The sequence below is a fragment of the Microtus ochrogaster genome, chromosome 15 (assembly GCF_000317375.1).
Source record: "Microtus ochrogaster isolate Prairie Vole_2 chromosome 15, MicOch1.0, whole genome shotgun sequence".
In the NCBI taxonomy this organism is placed as follows: domain Eukaryota; kingdom Metazoa; phylum Chordata; class Mammalia; order Rodentia; family Cricetidae; genus Microtus; species Microtus ochrogaster.
The window spans coordinates 2,291,392-2,296,754 of record NC_022017.1 but is presented as its reverse complement, the minus strand read 5'-3'; the positions used below and the strand labels follow the sequence as shown (position 1 = coordinate 2,296,754).

General features: G+C 49.8%; 1 pseudogene; it reads left to right on the top strand.

Moving 5' to 3' along the window:
- The first annotated feature begins 3,449 nt into the window (after positions 1 to 3,449).
- On the top strand, positions 3,450 to 4,727 carry LOC101995852 (annotated as a pseudogene).
- The last annotated feature ends 636 nt before the right edge of the window (positions 4,728 to 5,363 follow it).

The window sequence follows — 5,363 nt, the reverse complement described above, 5'->3', positions numbered from 1 at the left end:
TAGACCAGGCTGGTCTCGAACTCACAGAGATCCGCCTGCCTCTGCCTCCCAAGTGCTGGGATTAAAGGCGTGCGCCACCACCGCCCGGCCTGTTTTTTGGTTTTCGAGACAGGGTTTCTCTGTGCTATCCTGGAACTAATTCTGTAGACCAGGCTGGTCTCTAACTCACAGAGATCCACCTGCCTCTGCCTCCCAAGTGCTGTAATTACAGGTATGCATTCCCACACCCACCAAAAATTCATATTTTAAATAGGGATACGTCATTGTAGTGATGTATGCCTGTAATCCTAGCACTTGGGAAACCAAGGCAAAAACAGAAAAATGGGGGGGGGGTGTCAATGAAACAAACAACAAAAAAACAAAATCTAGTTTCCCATGCTGGATACTGAACTCAGGGCCTTGGGAATGCAAAGCAAGCAATTCTACCACAGAACCACGCCCCAGCCTTAAAAAAAACTGCAAACCAAGCCTTGAACTGGCTATATAGCCATAATGACCCAGAACCTATCCTCCTTGTTCCACATGCTTGGCGTGGGGGCAAAGGAGATTTTCAGTCATATGTCATAAGATTTTTTTTTTTTAATAACCCTTACATGAGCACACACTTCTAAAATTTTTTGTTCCTTTTGAGAATCATGGAAAAGAGTTAACACAATCTTTTCTTGGGAAATTGGAGTGGGGTCGTGTGGGCTCAGGGACTCGCCATGAATGTTCAAGTACAAGAGCTGTCTGGAGCTGTCTGGAGGGGCTTCCGGGAAGCCAAGGAGTCGCAGAAGCTGTATTCGGAGCTCCAGTAGGCTCAAGAGAAACCTGCCTTCTTGGGACCCAGGGATGGAGCCTCCGGGCGCCACCTGCTGACGCCGGAGCAGCTCAGCAGCGGGGCCACAGTGCACACAGTTGCTAAGGTCCGAGGACGTGACGAGGACAAAAAGGTCACGGGCAGGGACGCGGCTTCCCCACGCGGTTTGCTGGGGTAGCGGTCGGCAGGGCGGGTGGCGCAGAGCCCGGGCTGCTTCTTAAGCAAGGCGACCTTCCAGCCTCTGCCTCGCTCCAGCAGAGTCAAGCTCGCCTTGGGCTCAGCGCCCCCTCCTATCCTACTTTAATCTTGGCAGCGGCCAGCCTAGGTTGAGGCTAGTGAGAGGTTCCTTCTGATCAGGTCATGGTGGCAACGAATTTTTGTATACATCATCCTCACACGTGATTCCATCTAGCATACTGGCATACAGGAAGTTGTCATTAATATTGACAAGTTAACGGATGAAAGATTCGAGTTTGGCCTCTCCGAGTATACACCCTCTTGGCCGCCTTCCACAAAGAAGGTATATGTTTGTCCTCAATAGGAAGTTCATTTTAGTGCAAGCCCCGTTGGACACTGTAGTTTCCATAAAAACGACACTTCCTGCAGGGCAGTGGTGGCGCACGCCTTTAAATCCAGCACTCAGGAGGCGGAGGCAGGCGATCTCTGTGAGTTGGAGACCAGCCTGGTCTACAAGAGCTAGTTCCAGGACAGGCTCCAAAACTACAGCGAAACCCTGTCTCGAAAAAAACAAACAAACAAACAAAGAAAGAAACAAAGAAACAAAAAAGACCCCTCCTGGTCTGTAGGAAGTCTCCAACGAGGTTCCCACTAGAGCGGAGCAGAGTTCTCTCCCCAGAGATTTCCTTTACAAGGGATGTCAAAATCAAGTCTAACCCATGTGGAAGAAGCCCCAAGCATGTCCCAGGAGTTAGTGCCCCTTTCTGGCATGGACCCCACCTGTGTGGGGACAAGTTCCTTGCAGGCCTGCGTGAGCCAGGAGAGCACACTGTGCCCGGGAGCAGAGAGATTAGAACTGCAGAACTCCCAGGTCCCAGGTGGGCTGTTCTGCTGAAGGCCTGGTGAGGACCAGCTGAGGTGCTGCTGCTGACACCTCAGGGTGTATCACCGGATGACAGAGCACAGTGTGTTGCTCTGGGCCTACAGACCCCTGCCAGGCTGACAGCCTTCTCCCCATGGCCCACTTTCTGAAGGCCTAAAGATCTCCCAGCCCTTCCCACACACTTCCGCAGCTGAGGCCTTCCCGTGCCTCTGCTAGAGATAAATGATTTACACTCAAGGCCATACTAAAGGGCTGGCAGCCCAGGTAAGTGAGCGACGGGAAAGGCAGAGCTACAGAAACCACCAGGTACAAGGGGGTTCCCACCCCACCCCTTTAGCTCCCTCCCCGGACATCTTACACAGTTTTCCCCACCTGAATGCTACTCCTCCCCCCAGGAAGCATCCCCCGTCCAGCCCCGTTTGTGTGCTCCTAAAACAATGTTTTGGTTTGGTTTTCCTTTATCTCTTTTTTTAAAGCAGGATTTTTTCCAAACTGATGAACATACCAAAAAAGTAGGCTGTATGTGTATGCTTTTGTGGGCTAGCAGGGCGGCTCAGTAGGTAAAGGCGCATGCCAAAGTGTGTTTTCCAGGGCCTGGGGACTTGGCTCAGCTGGTAAAGTACTTGCTACACAAGCACGCGGTCCTGAGTTTGATCCCAGATCCTATGTAAGAAGCCAGCATGGTAGCACCCGCTTGTAATTCCAGCACTGCAGACAGAGACAAGTAAATCTGTGGGGCTACCTACCTGGTCAGCTCACAATTTAGTCAGCTCCAGGCCAGTGAGACCCTGTCTCAAAAATGACAAAATAAATGGGACTAGAAGGATGTCTCTGGGGCTTAGAGCACTTGTTGCTCTTGCAGAGGACCCAGGCTTTAGTTCCAGCACCCACATGATGGCTCACAACCATCCATAACTCCAGTTCCAGGGGATCTGACACCCTCTTCTGACCTCCATGTGGTACATATAACATACATGCATACAAAACATCCATACACACAAAATAAAAGAAGAAAATCTTAAAAAGAGGGGGGAATCCTGGAGAACAAAGCTTGAGATTGACCTCTGACCTCCATACAACATGCACACACATGGAAAAAATGAAATAAAAATTATGTTTTCGGTAAAAAGCATATGATAAAGTAAGATATACCAGAATACATCCTGTATGACAAAATAAATATTGTTATTCCATTCTATGAAAAGACACATATATGTGTATTATACACACATGTGCGTGTGAGTGTTTGCCTGCATGTGTATCTGCACCGCATGAACATCCGGCTCCCGACAAAGGTCAGAAGAGGGGTCAGCTCCCCTGAAGCTGGAGTCCAGATGTTTATAAAAACCACTGTGTGGGTGCTAGGAGCCAAACCCAAGTCCTCTACAAAGACAAGTGCTCTTAACCATGGCGCTCTCTCCAGCCCCATGTGTGTGTATTCTAATTTTAAAACATTTAGGCAGAGCCGAGAATGGGAGTTGAGCGCACGGACTGAGCCCCACACCCATCTCCTCTCCGCTCTCTTCGCCTCGCTCTCGTGGGCTGTCCACCCATCCATCATCCCGCCGGCCACCACTAAGAACATCTTCCACCATGGCCACCTCAGCAAGTTCCCACCTGAACGAAAGCATCAAGCAAATGTACATGTCCCTGCCCCAGGGTGAGAAAGTCCAGGCTATGTATATCTGGGTTGATGGGACCGGCGAAGGGCTGCGCTGCAAGACCCAACCCTGAACTGCGAGCTCAAGCGTGTCGAAGAATTACCCAAGTGGAATTTCCACGGCTCTAGTACCTTTCAGTCTGAGGGCTCCAACAGTGACATGTATCTCAGGCAGGTCGCCATGTTCCGGGACCTCTTTCGCAAAGAGCCCAACAAGTTAGTGTTCTGTGAAGTTTTCAAGTACAACCGGAAGCCTGCAGGACCAATCTAAGACACACCTGTAAACGGATAATGGACATGGTGAGCAACCAGCACCCCTGGTTTGGAATGGAGCAGGAATATACTCTCATGGGAACAGACGGACACCCTTTTGGTTGGCCTTCCAATGGCTTCCTGGGCCCCAAGGTCCATATTACTGTGGTGTGGGAGCAGACAAAGCCTATGCCAGGGACATCGTGGAGGCTCACTACCTGGCCTGCTTGTCTGCTGGAGTCAAGATTACAGGAACAAATGCCGAGGTCATGCCTGCCCAGTGGGAATTCCAAATAGGACCCTGTGAAGGAATCCACATGGGAGATCATCTCTGGGTGGCCCATTTCATCTTGCATCGTGTATGTGAAGACTTTGGGGTGATAGCAACCTTTGATCCCAAGCCCATCCCTGGGAACTGGAACGGTGCCGGCTGCCATACCAACTTTAGCACCAAGGCCATGCGGGAGGAGACCCGTCTGAAGTAGATCTAGGAGGCCATTGAGAAACTAAGCAAGCGGCACCAGTACCACATTCACGCCTCTGATCCCAAGGGGGGTGGACAATGCCCAGCGCCTGACTGGATTCCATGAAACCTCCAACATCAACGACTTTTCTGCTGGCGTTGCCGACCACAGTCCCCGGACTGTCGGCCAGGAGAAGAGGGGCTACTTTGAAGACCGTCGCCCTTCTGCCAACTGTGACCCCTTTTACCGTGACAGAGGCCATTGTCCGCACTTGCCTTCTCAACAAGACTGGCGATGAGCCGTTCCAATACAAGAACTAAGTGGACTAGGCTTTGAGTGATCCTGAGCCCTTCCTAATCATCCCACTCCAACTCTTTCCTGGCCCAGCTGACCTCACTGTAACTCAAAGGATGGAATATCAAGGTCTCTTTATTCCTCATGCCCAGTTAATCTTGCTTTCATTGGTCAGAATAGAGGGGTCAAGTTCTTAATCTCTAAAAAAAAAAAAAACAAAAAAAACAAACAAAAAAAACAACATTTAGACCCCTCAATGAAGGGTGAAAGTGTAGCTCCGGGGTAGACTTGTGTTCACGGTCCTGGATTCCACCCCAACGCAGGGTAGTGCTGTGGGGCAGCCATATGAGTTTGTTAGGTCTAATCTGAATCAGGGCACTTGGCCCATCTACCAAACCTGTTCTTCCTCTCCTGCTAGGCGTCACGCACACACACACACATACACACAGACACACATATACACACAGACACACACACATACACACAGATATACACAGACACACACATATACACAGACACACAGACACACATATACACACAGACACACACATACACACAGACACACATACATACACACAGACACACACACAGACACACAGACATACACAGACACACACATATACACATACACACAGACACACATATACACACAGACATACACATACACACAGACATACACATATACACAGACACATACACATACACACAGACACACACAGACACACACAGATACACACATACACACACAGACACACACATACACACAGACACACACACATACAGACACACACAGACATACACAGACACACACACAGACACACACATACACACAGA